Here is a 15,409-nt window from a genome sequence, read left to right as displayed (position 1 = left end):
AATTGGTGTAATGGTGCATGTCTTTCCAATCATTCATCATGACATCGATTCAACTATTTCATTAGCTTTAGATGGGAAGGTAAATTTTAGTGATACACTTGTTTCACCCACGAAGTCTCTAGAATTTTCATGACCACCATGCACCGAAGTGTCCCCAAGGTGCACTAAACACAATTCATCTGCTATCTTCTAAGGGTAATAAATTGGAGCTCACAAGGGGTATCAATTTTTTTCCAAATAATAAAAGACCTTGTTGTGGAACCCTGCACCAACCTATCTCAGTTCTAAGAGATTCCAAATGGATTTGATTTTGCACAACATTGTTGCTTGATGCCAAAACTTATAGTGTTCCTTAGTGAATTGGTGCGATAGTGCATATTTTTTGAAGTGTTGATCATGGCATTGATTTGATTATTTTGTTACCTTCAGATGGGTGGGTGAACCCTAGTGACACCCTTGTTTTGACCACAGAGTCTCTAGACCATTTGTAACCACCATGCACCAAAGTCTCCCCAAGGTGCACTCAACACATTTCAGTTGCAATCTTCAAAGGGTTATAACTTGGAGTTCATGTGGGGTATCAAAAAACTATTAGAGGGTGCATGACTATTTTGTCAAACCCTACACTAACCTATCTTAGTTCTCGGAGATTCAAAATGGATTTAATTTGGCACAAAATTCTCACTTGATGCCAAAACTTACACCATTTATTGATCTTTGATCTTTCCATAGGACATCAACAAAAGAATGGTAGACCATACAACAATATTTACAAGAAACTAAAACTAATGAGAAAATTACATACCCCATTAACATGAAGAGTCATAACTATACATACACCCAAATACTTATACATACATTAGTTACAATGGAAATAAGCTCATATACAAATGAACAAATTTTTATTAAAAATTGGCATCTAAATATGTTGCACATATTACAATTTACAACTTTACTATACACAATTTGGAATATGAGTACACACATGTTACATTTCTTCTTAGTTTCTATATACAACAATTGGCATCTAAAAATGCACATCATAGAAAAGTTATAATATTTTGCATAAGATAATACAAAAATTTCAAAATTATTCTACTAGATAGTGTAAAATCTGTTGATCCCTAAGGAAGAGTTGTCTATTAGTGTCAAATACTTAGTCATTCACAAGTTAGGGTCGGTCAATCATCACTGTGACTAAGCTATAATATACAGGTTGAGTCATGTATTGAAGACTTGTATACATTTCAAGTTAAAGTCTTGAGTAATAGTTATTGTCGAGCAAGCCAGAGATAGCCAAGTACTCCAATGATTGTTAAGTTTTTTAGGGAAAGCAATAGAAGTGGAGAAAATTAGTATATGTCGAGAATAGTTATGGTTGAGGGACAACAAGATGAAATAGTTTATGCCGAGTGTCAGTATAATATATGATGAAGTGTGCTCCCCTTAATACCACAAACACATAATAGAAACAAAGAAATAACAACAATTTGTGACAAAAAAAATGTGCTACTTATTATTGCTACAAATGCATAATTACATAATTTGAAATACCATATGCAAACCCACATGGACACCTTCCTTATAATAATTTATAACATAGAGCTATGAACTATCGCCCATAGCTGTCTTAGGCAATATATGTCATTCCTTAAATAGGCATTTTTACAATGTGTGGGAAGTTTCTAGACATCAAACCCTAACCCTTGAGACCAATTAACTATAAAATTAAATATAGAGTTAGCCTAATACACCTTTGACACTTATTTTGCAAATTTTGGTTGATCCAACTTTGGAAGTCCATAACTTTTGAATCGTTGCTCTAATTTTCTATTATAACCACTTTTCAAAATCCTCAGCTTCTGATCTATAGAGCCTAACTCACACATGCTCCATTTGAACCCATTTTGGAGCCCATTTGGAGCCTCAAAGGCCTTCAATAGTGAGCCTAAATTTTTTATACCAAAATTGCACACCAAAAATCTATAATAAATCCATGAATACTAATGATATGGCATTGAGCCTCAACTCGTAGGTTGATATATCCAAGATGAACATCCACCTCTGAAATTAGGACATTTCGAGCTCGTATGACTAACTTACTAAGCAACAAGTCTTCACAAACAATCACTTTACATCAAGACAAAATTATTCAAGAAAAAAAAAAGGAAATATTTTTGGGTGATGCAAGATTGCTTTTACACCCACGATGCTCTTGCATTAGACACACGAGGTAATTTGAGAAGTGATCCCATCATGTCTTAGGTGTTTAGAGGAAAACCAAGATGGTTAACCTCCTCCCTTGCTAGCCATGATGAATCTTCTACTAGACTCCCTTTCCATTTTACTAGGTACTCTTAATAAGTTATGTTCCTTATACTCTTTCCAACATGACTATCCAATATCTCCTCAATCTCTTTTGTAGCTGAATTAACTGCTGGAATATGCCACTGTGCTTTTGCAACATTGTCTCCATCACATCCTTTATAATACTTTGTCAAATATCAAATATTAAATACTGGTGAAATATTTAGTTCAATAGGCAACTCCACTTCATAGGCATTCCCAAATCATGCATTTTCACTATCTTGCATGGTCTAAACTTCTTAATTTTCAACTTATTATACGCACCCACTAGAAAATGCTCCTTTCTTAAATGCAAATTCCTTATACCTTCTTTTCACATCTTCCTTAGCCTTGTACTGCACATTTATCTTTGTAATGTGTTTCTGCACCTCATGATGGATGTTCTTCAAGTGTTCAACAAAATCTTTTGCTTCAACACTACTTATTTCTCCTTTATCCAATTGCCTCAATTTAGAAGCATTTCTGGGAGTGCTCCCATATATAATCTGGAATGGTAATTTACCAACATTCCTGTTGGTAGAATTATCATATGCACATTCTGCCTATGGTAGAATCATATAACAACCTTTTTGCTTACCTCCAACTAAACATCTCAACAAATTCCCCAAACTCTGATTCACAACTTCTGTTTGTCCATTAGTCTATGGATGATGTGATGAAATGAACTTCAAATATGTCTTCAATTTCTTCCACAATGTATGCTAGAAATACCCAATGAACTTGGTATCCCAGTATGAAACTATACTCTTTGGTAGACCATGTAGTCTCACCACTTCTCTGAAAAACAACTTTGCCACATGAACGAAATCACTAGTCTTCTTACAGGGAATGAAATGTGACATCTTTGAAAATATGTCAATCACCACGAATATGGAATCATGCCCTTGTTGTGTCCTTGGTAAACCAAAAAGAGAAATTCATGCTGACATCCTCCCACATCTTCTCTGGTATAGGTAATGGCTAATACAACCCAATATTCTGCTTCACTCCTTTTTCCATCTGACATACTCTGCAACTTTTCACGAACCTCTTTACATTTTTCTACAACTGTGGCCAATAATAATTCTTAGCAACTAAAAAAATGGTCTTATTTCTACCAAAGTGTCCAACCAATCCTCCACTATGCTTCTCCTTGATGAGATTCTCTCTCATAGAACTTCTAGGAATTCATAATTGACATCCTTTGAACAATATACCATCTTGGATTATAAAATCCAACCACTTCATCTTGTCAAGTGTAACAGGTTCTAAACAAGATTTCCAAGATTCACCAAAATCAGGATCCTCTGGATACAAATTCTCACTAATAGATTTGGCATCAATTTGTGATGGTCATGTGTTGCAATTACGACAGCAATGTGTCACCACTATGACAGACATAGACGTTGTAGTTATTTAGTCACAATTTACGACGTCTACCCCTTGCCGTCACATTTGCGACTCCTAGCTATCGCTATGTAGCCACCTTATTGTCACATCAAAATTTGTGTTTTCTGTCGCAATTGCGACGGGGTTGCCATCACATCTATAGCAACCCCGTCGCAATTGCTAGGGTTGCCGTCGCAATTGTGACGAGGTTGTTGTAGATGCGACGGGAACCCCGTCGCAATTTCCATCGCAATTGCGACGGTAAAAGAAGTAAAACAAAAAAAATTCGTGCACCATTAAGCTTCCCCAAATATGACACCATTAGAGACCTACAAATCATTGTTCTCAATTATTATATGTCTCATATTCATTAATGTCATCACATGTTACCCGAACCCTGAACTAGTTTCAGGCCTTTCATATGGATTCTATAAAACCTCCTGTCAAAAGCAAAAGAGATCATTAGAGAAGAAATGGGTAGCTTCTTGGAGGACAATATTACCTCAGTTGGAGGATTTCTTCACATTCCTTACCATGATTGCTTTGTTCAGGTTAATAACAAATGGGTCAAAGCGAGAGCAAGCAAATTGGGTCTTCCATTAATTACCTTTTGAACTAAATTATCACCAACAGATCACCATTAGGAATGAACTAAACTGACAGTTGGAATTTTGAATGCTAAGAATATTAATTTATATCTAATTAAATTTAAATAACACTCTAACTTTGTGTAACCATTTACTCAGAACCAAATCCTTGGCTGCTAATAAGGCCTATGGCAAGTGCTTCTCTCTGGGAAAAATTAAATGACCATCATAGTTCCTAGTTTGTTACATACCTTACAAACATTTCCTAGATTAAACATTTCACAGTATTCCTCTGTTTTACTCGATTTGTGAGTAGCATCAATAGTTTGACAGATACTACAAAGCATGCTGATAAAAGATATTATTAATATATTACATGGAAGTGCATACAAAGTGATAAATAATTGTTTTTCTTAGCAACAAAACATAGAACCTATTGTTGCATTCAGTCACAAAGCTATGAGCATTTGATCACGATGCTTCAAATGCAGCTGATTATGACTTGCTTCTTCATTATTTTTCTCTCTACCATCAGCTTTCACAACGAGATGTTTATATCTTGAAATTAAAAAAAACTAAAACAAAGACTTCAACAAAGCATTCAGTCACGTAACTATGAGCATTTGCTCATGATACTTCAAATGAAGCCCTTTATGACTTATTTCTTAATTAATTTCATCTCTATCATTAGCTTTTACAAGGAGATGTATGCATCCTATATTTATAATAAAAAAATACAAACAGACACTTCAAAATGTCAAATATTATTGTATTAGTCCAAACAAAATAAAAGATATTCTGTCATGCCTAAATATCCTAAATAATCTTTTGTAATTTTCCCTGTCTCAACAGTTCCTACAAAGGCAGCTTCTAGCTTCTCTGAAAATTCAAGTAGTCTTGGATTTTCATCTAGTTTTGCCCTGCCGTAAAAGCAGTAAAAGCAATTAAACACATAGAAGATATTGGAAGTGAATCTAGATCATTCTTAGGATGAATGCTTGTTAGATCTGAAAGAAGTTAGTGGATACACTATCATGTAGATGTTGGTCAAAGCCACAAAGCTATTGCTTAGCCTGACCACTTTTATTGTACAGGAGTACAGTAAAACCTGTGTCAAAATGACTAGAGATTTTGATGTTACATTGAGTTATTGGAACTAGGTACAAAAGAAAACATTTAGAAAGTCTAGGCAGTGACATATTTGGAATTCACAACATCTAATTCCTTAGTAAAAAATATATCAGTGTCATATTCTTCATACCTAGCTTCAGTAGTTGTTGCATCTTTATAAGTTTTCATGTCTCACAATTTGTATGTGTATATATATATATATATATATATATATATATATATATATATATATATATATATATATATATATATATATATATATATATATATATATCAAAGTCACTATTTATATTTGTGCACAAAACTCAACAACAACACAAATTGTAAATCCTACAAAAATAAATGGTTACTCTTGCCCATTGTGTGTATGTGTAGTAAAACAAAATTAATATTTGTTAAAATCTAGTTCTGGATTCAATAAAAAAAAATTTGAACCACAATTGAATCCAAAATCAAGTTTTAAACATCTACAATGGATTGTGGAGGCTTGGTATCATTAGCTATTGATATTTGTGCACAAAATTCAATAGCAATAGCAATTGTAAACTAAACAGGTATTCTTGCATCTTGATCAATTTTTGCATTTCACAAATCTCTTGCTGTGAAGTATGAGTTGGAAGTACAATGATCTGCTATTAGAAAAAATATGGGAAGCTTATATTCTATATCAATATTATATAAAAGTGTTGCCATCAAAATCTGACTAAACATGCAACTAACTTCATACCTGGGATCTTGGGAGGAGATCCATGATCTCCATAACCCAATTTGGAAGGTATCTTCAATTTGTGTTTCTCTCCAACACACATTCCCAGAAGTCCTTGGTCCCAACCTGTGCCATAATATATAATGATGTAGACAATCAGGCTTCCATTAATCCCTTCTTTATCCACAAAAGTTATTAACAACAACAAATTGATCAATTTCATAAATGATAAATCAAAAATCAGAAAGCTGATTTTCCTTCACAGATGTGCCTCTCACAAATACAACTTCATAAATAGATTCTAGGGACTAACCTAGACATCCAAAACTTAAATATTTGTGGCAATTACTAAAAAAAATTGCAATATGAAATGTGAACTTCATGAAAATTCATTAGCAGGGTTGTTCATAAATTGTGTAGAAATCCAGGGCATGCATCAGATGTGATAGGAAAGGAACAACTCAAAGACTAAACATACAAAAGTCACTTAGCTATTATCAAAGACTCCATTACCAGAAATGCAAATAAGTTTGACATTTCTTCCAAATAGCCTATCATCAAATCACTGGTCACTTTGAGGGATCGTACATTTGATGATATAGTGGCTTAAAGTAACATTATTCAAACACTAAATCTATTATAATAGTATAGATCACTATCCAAAGATCCCTGATTTTATTTTAAAATGTTACAAAGATGAATAGTAGTGTGAATTAAGTTTCTGGTTTGATCAATAAGCCTATGCTCATACCTGTTCATAAATCAATCATTGAAAGAAGTTATTGTGTGCCCGACAGAATCGAGATAATCAACATTGCAATCTTCATATTATTGTGCCAAGAAACAAAACCAACCAAATTCCTGCTGCGTCATATTTATCTTTCCAACTGGCCTCATATACCTCTTGGAAGATATCTTTAAACATACCAATTTAAGTCACATATAAAAAAAAATCTCTGAGAATATGAGGATCCTTAAGCTAGAGAATCATAAAGAATGATAACATGGGAAGTAAGGTGTGTTAGAGAAAAAGGTAAAAAATAAGATCATCAATCCTTGTATTGATTTGAAAACATACCTTCCATCATATTTTTTTAAAATTATGTTTTTAGTACTTAGGTAAAGTGGCCATTTCTTCTCATAAGCTGTTGCCATTGATGCATCAGCAAATGCACGAATAGACTACACAGAAATAATTAATCATAATTGAATATTTGAGATTTGCTCAATTAGAATTAGAATAGGAAATTATATTTGTCATAAAAGAGAGGACTACATACCTCATCAGTATTGTACATAGCTAATGCTATTCCTCCATCTCCTTTAAAGTCATATACCTCCAACTCTGTAGTTTCACCTCCATTCTCTGGAACTGCATCAGTTGACAGAAATCACTATTGCATGCTACAAAGAATACTAATGAAACAAAAAATAGATGTTTTCCAATCTCTGACAGTGAAACCACAATGATATTCACTAATCCAGAAGACAACAATGATGCATAGTGTCTAGTTCCTACCAATTGAGAATTTGAATGGAGAGTTGTGCACTTAAAGTTCTAGTAGCATACAGATCCAAAGTCTAGGGAACTAGCCAGAAAGTTTTTCCATTTTAAATTTGCTGTTAGTTGAACATTACCAACAAAAAGTATAATATATACCAATAGATCTATGGCAACCTCCCTCAAGACAGGCAAGAATGGGTTTACAAAAACAACCATGATACTAAAGATTTATATTAATAAGGTAGGCTTTACAATATACTTCCTGTTCTCAATCTGGCCTTTATTGCCTTGTTTGCTAGAGTCTGGTTGTATACAAGAGGAATTATGCCACAACCTTGTAGGCGCAAGAAGAAAGCCTAGTACCCAACCTGAGATGATCCCCATGAAACCTTGTAATTGACTCACAACTTTGCATCAACACAACGTTAGCTATAAAGTAAACAAAATCTAGCCCGGTTACTTGATCTTTGTTTACATCTGCTGAACATAGATTTAGCAATTGGGCTTGAAGTAATTATGAACCCTAAATTAAAAGAGAAATCCATGAGTAGTCCATAATGGGTAACAATCTGTTACTTCAGATGACAAGATTCATTCTTGAAACAGAGCACCATAAGCATCATACCCATGTTAAGAAGTTTATTAATAGCTATGACCAATCACAGAACACTCTAAAAAAACCAAATCTAGAAATTTTACCTTCTTATCAGCCACCCGGAAGGGTTTCAAGGCTGCACATGAGTGCTCCTTCTGACCAGGCAGTGTAAGATGTATGGGCATAAAACTAGCTATATATTTACATCTAACATGAAAACTATAAGGTCTGTCTGGTTCTGATGTTTACTTACAAGTCCATGATCATATTAGGAATGAAAAGATACAAACTTTGGTCTTCACAGAAATTTAATACATAGAAAATTGAAATACCAACAATATCTATTGTGGGGCTAGATGGATTTATACCTATTTGGGCCTGCTTGCATCTTCAAATATGGGATGCTTGGAAGATTGAAACTGGGCTGAGGACACATTTTGCATAGGAGGACTACTCATTTTCTCATAGAAATGGATAGAGAAAAGAGAAAGAGAAAGATGAATCTCATCCTTACCCCAAGATTGAGTCTTTGCACTGTGCTTTTTATTCAGACCAGGCTTTGATAAGAAGGGAGACAAGGCTTGAGAAGGCAATGGACATGGAAAAGAAGAAGAAGAAGAAGAAGGATTAAGCATAGGCCAAAGGGAAAGAGAATATAGTTTTCGAAATCCACCAAGAGCCAAAACAACAGATCTCAGTTGATGGCTTTCACAACTAGTGTTAGCCCGATGCTTGAGACATATGTTTTCCCACAGCTTGTCATCTTGTGTAGCTTTATGCCATATCCTATTAACACATGAGGCTGTTGCCAATGTTCTTGCATCCATGTATTTCATCACTTCAGATAACAAATCCCCATCTAAAAGAAACTGCTCCATTTGATCCCTCGATAAGTTCTCACACTGATCCTGAGATTGCATCTTTTTAGATGTTTTGTGAAACAATGGCGTCTCCAAGTCTCCGTTGGGCTTATAACTATAATGATGATAATTGATTTTACACTTATTGGGTCTTCTTATTGCCAATCCCATTGCCCTTCCAGATAGAACAGGACAAATGAATGTGTATCTACAAATAAATAGACCTTTACCTTAAAAAATAAGTTGGATAGTTTCATCAATAAGCATCGGATAGGGATCTGGGTCTCTGAATTTAGGCAAAAACACAGAGATAGACATGGAGACTAGAGAGCACAGCTTCAAAAAAAGGTAAAGTTATGAAATGGAGCAGAGCACTACCAGAAGGAAAATTTCTAATAAAAAAGGAGCAGACGATGAAGAAGATTGGTTCCTAATTTAAATCAGATCCTGAAAGTGATTGATAATCATTTAGAGACTTTACCTTCATAAATATTGTGTCTGCCTTTGGAACACTAACAAACATGTCGCCCACAATGTGTTGCACACCTATACCACAAATAGATCATAAACAATCAATGAGAATTTTTTAACCCAAAATCTGTGAAGAGACAGAAAATGAGTTCAAACATTGAATTTAAAGCAAGTACTGGCGTAACTGGGAGCCTCTGAGATGACTTCAGGGAGATCAAAATTAAAGCATTTGATATTGGGAAAGGAGTGGGAAATAACGGATCTTGCACTTTGAGTGCATTTTACATCATTTAGGGGCTTTAATAGCCTATTACATCACGTAAACACTACCATCCACCCATAACTCTTCCTAGGACACCCTAGGACTTCAAATGACCCCGTACATCATATTGACTCCCTATTTGTGCCAATTTGAGCTTCACTTATATCTTATTGAGCTTCACTTTGTTTTGAGAATAGTTTAATATTCTCTACTAAACAGGGCCAACCACATGAAGGTGGAAGCTCATTTGGCCCCACCCCCCTCCCCCTAACATCACTCTACATTCACCATTAACATCTAACATTCATTCATTCTTTCATCCATTAATAAAATGTAACATTCAATCAATATCACATGATAACATTCATTAACACATTAGATTCATAAACATGAAACATTCATGAATATTTTGCATTAACACATAACTCATGAACATTCATTAGCACATAATTAAATTCATTGAGACATGAAATTCAGTCATTATCAATTAAGGTATGTAGATGACAATCATTTCTTTTTTTTCTTTCTATTTCTTTTTTCTATGTAAGCTCTAAGAGGAGCATTAGTGTCATCATCAATTCCCCCCTCATCAGTTCTTTTCTTTGTTCTTGATGATCTCAAATTCCTATGCTGTTGCAAAGGGGGGTCCTCTACAATAAGAAATAAAAGAGTTAAATTAAAAATAATTTATTATAATTGTTACAGGTATTTAATTATTTTAAATAACATAACTATGGTGCTCTTTACCTGATCTGACCACATCATTTTGTCTGGACACAACGTCAACATGCTCATGAACATCGACGCCTCGATCCTCTACAACTGCTATACAAAATGTTACGTTAATCCAAACACCAATTACAATTACATATAAAAAATTTAATAGCAAATGTATACCTCCACCACTGGGATGCACATCATGCGAACCTTCAACATTTACAGATTGTGTAGAAGGATTGTTAGGCTGCATTCCAACATCCTACACATTGTTATCATTGCTTGCTTAAAATAGATATACTCACTTTATATTGGAACTTAACATCAAATAGAATAATTGGTAAAGTATTCAATTTGAAATAAATTTCATTTAGCTTATTTACCTGTGGCTTAGATGCATCATTATTAGAACCTTCCACACTAATTTCAGCTCGTAGCCATTCAACCATGACTCTATAGCCTTGTTGTAAGCTAATTCTCTTATCCTCTTCTGTGAGGCATCTCTTGAACTCTGAGCCCTGCATTTTTGCGTGGTATGGTGAATTTTACTTGCATTGTTTCATCAACCAATGGAGGCTAGTTAAAATATCAAAAGGAAATACAAAAGTTGCAAAAGTTGAGGATCAAGAATACTTACAACTCGTGCTTGAAGTTTCAAAAAATCACTAGAGCCGAGCTTGTGTGTCCCATGCTTTTCTAGTCTTGCCTTTGTTGCCTTTGATGTGTCAGGCAATCTATGAAAAGTTTGAAATATGTTAGATAATATAAATATAGAGGTTAATTAGTGCATAATTACATTCTCAACAGTATCACATACCTTGGCGGTGTACTCTCTACTGGTGTAATTGTGTTTTTCTTGTTAGCTTTATACTTTCCATCCAAAATTAGAGCCCGCCACTCAGCCTTAGGAACATAGGGCAGACGCTCGTACCTAGGGTTATCTTGTAATTTTTTTCTATATTGGTCCCTTATATACTTCAAACATAAACCAACTTTTTCAAGGAGGTTGTTTCTCTCGAATGCACGGGGTCCAAAGAGTTGGGTCATGCTCTCTATAAGATCATTCTTTAGCTTTTTGTCTTAGAGATTCCACCTTTTAAGTAAAAGAAAACATGTTAGACTCATAACTGAAGTGAAGCTACCTTTAATATAGTTCAAGAAATGGATGAAAAAGAAAACTATTCTAGCAATGATATGAAATCAAAATAGTGGTTTGGGGTTTTAGTTAGGATATGATGTTCTACCAGGTATGCACGATGGGCCCAAATATTCGCAAACACTCATCACCAAGTTTTTTCCAAAAAACATCATTCCCTACAAAACAATCATGGGATCATTAGTTGATGAAGAGTGATCAAAAACTAAATTACTATTATATCACTATAGAATAATAACTTTAAAGTACTTGGAACTTTGGCTACTTTTAATGGAATGCCTTCATCGTCATTGACGATCAATATGACATCCTTCACCGTTCCCGTGCTAGGAACATAGGAACATCCAAGGAATGATGCTGCAACTCCTATTGCAAAAAGTTTCATAAGTATACAAGTTTACAATGTTACAAGGTTACATAAATAAGTCTGCAATGTTACATCAATAATTCAAAAATGGTTGACTTGCTTTCTCGCTGTTTCTCAAGATGTGATATGCAAATTCTTTAGGTAATTCATATTAAGCAAGCTAGCTAGCTGTTGGTGCTCAAGATCTGCCACCCCTTAACCACATAAGTATTCTATTGCTGTTCTGTCACTAGGGTAAGGATGAGGACATCATACATTAATGAATTTGACTTAAAAAATTACACAGCTAAATCCTGATAACAATATCACAAATTGACTTGCTATGGAAATATGTCCTTCTTATGTATTGAAATTGCTATGTTGTGTAAACATCAGTGAAACGAAATCAACAATTAATGTATTTTTCAGTCTTATTTTCTACAATGTCTTGCTAACAGTAATTTATCAAGTAGCAACTTCAAACTTTCTATAAAACTTATGATCTTTCTTGTTCAATGATTCCCATTCTTAGATTTGGGTGATGATTGCATGCAGAGAATATACAAGGAATTAAGAAAGGAGGTTGCATAAGGGTATGAGAGAAGCCTACATCTGATTGATAATATTCATAGGTTTATGTGGAGAAGTTTGTATTCTTTATGCCATTAGTTGTCAAATTGTATGGAAGGAGACTCTACATATTCATATTTTTGTTAAAGTTGTGCAAGGTTGAATTGCATATCTTAGTCAAGTGAATTGTGAAGGAGATTATTATCAGATATATTCTGTTTATTGATTTTTTTAAATTTCTTGTTACTGCAAATATATTGTTTTTGTGTATCTGTATTGTATTCTGACATTTGAAGTGATTATGGAATGTTCTTTGTGTGGGAAAGTTATTTACTACATTACTTTAGTTTTTGTCATAGAAGATGTGCTTTATGAAAATGAATTTATTTTGTTTTAGTTCTCGTCGCCATGAAGACAAGGTTGGATTTTGTTGGTGATTGTGGATTTCATTACCATCAAATGGTATTTTAGAGCCTATGTTCCTGAGTGTGCAACCATCTTCATCAAAGGGAGGCAATTTGCACCAGGATTTGCGTGTCAAGATGGGTGAATAGTAAAGAAGTTGTGCAAAATAATTTGTCTATTGATGAAGCTAGGTAAGATGTGTGAAATTTTTTTCCACTGAATGGAAGTGAGTGGAAGAGATCTTGGAGAGGTACCTCTTCTAGAATCCTATTGGTTATAGAGGATAGAAGTGAGAACAGTTGGAAAAGAAGGTAAAAAGGTGAGAGTTGGAAAGACTTGAAGTGATTGATGGTGAAAAGAAAGAAAAAGAAGAGAGGATTTTTTATTAGATGGATTTTGACAATCCTGTGTTGGAGAAAGATTGAAAGAAGAGATAGATGAGGCTGAGGAAGTGGTAGAGGAAGATTTGTGGGCATAGTTTTTTGCAATAGAGCATGAGTGGATGGATAAACTTGGAAGGTGTAAGACAGATGGGATAGTGAAGATGAGGAAGATGTGATTGCAGCAATGAAATACGAAGAGCTCGTGGATGATGGAGCAACGTAAGAACATGGTGCAAATTTTGATGAATTTTGTGATAAAGAATTTGGTTTACCTTTGTTGAAGGTAGGGAAAGATGTTGGCATATTTTCTTGCAGGATTCAATTGATTACATATAGAGAAAGTTGAGAATGTTATAGGGCATCCATGGAGGTGATCATTTTGCAGTGGATATGATTCCATAAAGAAGGGGAGGAGAGGAGAGATTATGTGGAGGAAAAGAAGAGAAAATTCTTTGGAAGAGGAGGTTGGACTATGGTGAGCACAAGTCCACAAGAGTGAAGAAAAGAAGAGAACAAACTATGTAGGTGGATGGTGAGAATCCTGGCCAAGTGTTGGAATAGGTAGAACTACCTCTATCTATGTCAACAATAGAGTTTGCTGCAGGTTGACACAGTCTAAAAGAGTATTCCTACTACGTAACTCCATTTGTGAGCCATTCTCACCAGTCTTTACCTAGTTGGGGAGTTTGATGTAGGAACATCTGATGCGAATCAACAACCGACCTCAAAAGAAGCCGATCATCCCTTTATGTTTGAGGAACTTTTATTGCTGAGCATCTCATGTTCATTTTGTAGCTATTTTTGTTGTATGTGGACAACATTTTGCAAGTCCAGAGGTTGTCCTAAGCACCTGATGCCTCATTTTATTAGTTTCTTTTGCTTTTCCTTAAGTTTTTTTTGGAAAACTTTCATCTTCTAAAAGAATCACAGATGTCCCTATTGCTCACTTGAGGGCTCATTCTTCAGTGTGATGAAAACATTCTAGTAATTAAGAATATGTTTTGGAACAAGGATAAGGATCATCATGTCAATATAATATTGCTAACCATACATATTTAATGAGCCTGTAAGTTGATATATAATGTACTCAAAGATGACATCGTAAACACATAACACTTAAACACATAACAAAAGAGAGAAAAAGAGGGATTTGTGTACCAGTAGATGGTGGAACAACCGATGCTTGTAAGCTGCGTATTGTTGACTCAACAGTTGGAAAGAGATTTGTGGTTGTCCTGGATGGAGGCGACATCATCATAGGATCTGAAGTTGAAGAATAAAATTGTTAGAGCATGCATAAATATAGAACGCGTGCATAAATTCAGTCTTAATTGCATGTATTGTCAATGATTATGATAATTCCTATATATATTTAATGGAAAACACAAGTGGGGAATGGAACATGTGATCTACCTGAACCACCTGCAACACCCTCATCATGGGAATGGGGCTCAAAATCATGCAAAAAACCCTGTAAAGACAACACATCCATATTTTAATTAATGTCATAAAATAGCATAACATAAAAACCATTATTGAACTCTTTTTATAATTAAAAATTTCATTAATACTTACTTTTAAGGTTTAAGAGGTGTGCAACAATTCAGATGCCCTATTTTTTTATTTCCTGAGTAGTAGGCTTAATGGTTGCCAGACATATAATTTCTCTGCCAATTTTCTTTAGCAACTTTTTAATCAAACCAATCGGGTCATCGGTCTCTACTAAATCAATATAAAATGGGTACTCCTCAGGGGCAGACTGCTGAGGGAGTGCAGGTTCCTTTCCCTCCCTCTGACCACTGGCCCTCTGTGACAACAATAGTATTTGTATTATCAAAATTACTCCAAAACAATGAAGAAAACAACATTAAAAAAAAAACATTTTGCTTCTATCTAGTTTGCACAATTACAATGAGTTTTACCTGCTCATGTAGATGAGCCGAGAACATCGCCAGCATCCCCTCCCGGCGGTTGCTCCATA

General features: G+C 34.6%; 1 pseudogene; it reads right to left on the bottom strand.

The window, feature by feature from the left end:
• Positions 1-8,626: 8,626 nt before the first annotated feature.
• LOC149553146 (F-box protein GID2 pseudogene) lies at positions 8,627-9,289 on the bottom strand (annotated as a pseudogene).
• Positions 9,290-15,409: the final 6,120 nt, after the last annotated feature.

Source organism: Cupressus sempervirens, chromosome 6 (assembly GCF_028749045.1).
Source record: "Cupressus sempervirens isolate cs-2001-9-10 chromosome 6, ASM2874904v1, whole genome shotgun sequence".
In the NCBI taxonomy this organism is placed as follows: Eukaryota; Viridiplantae; Streptophyta; class Pinopsida; order Cupressales; family Cupressaceae; genus Cupressus; species Cupressus sempervirens.
The sequence above is the reverse complement of the archived record's forward strand: the minus strand, read 5'-3'. Positions and strand labels throughout refer to the sequence as shown.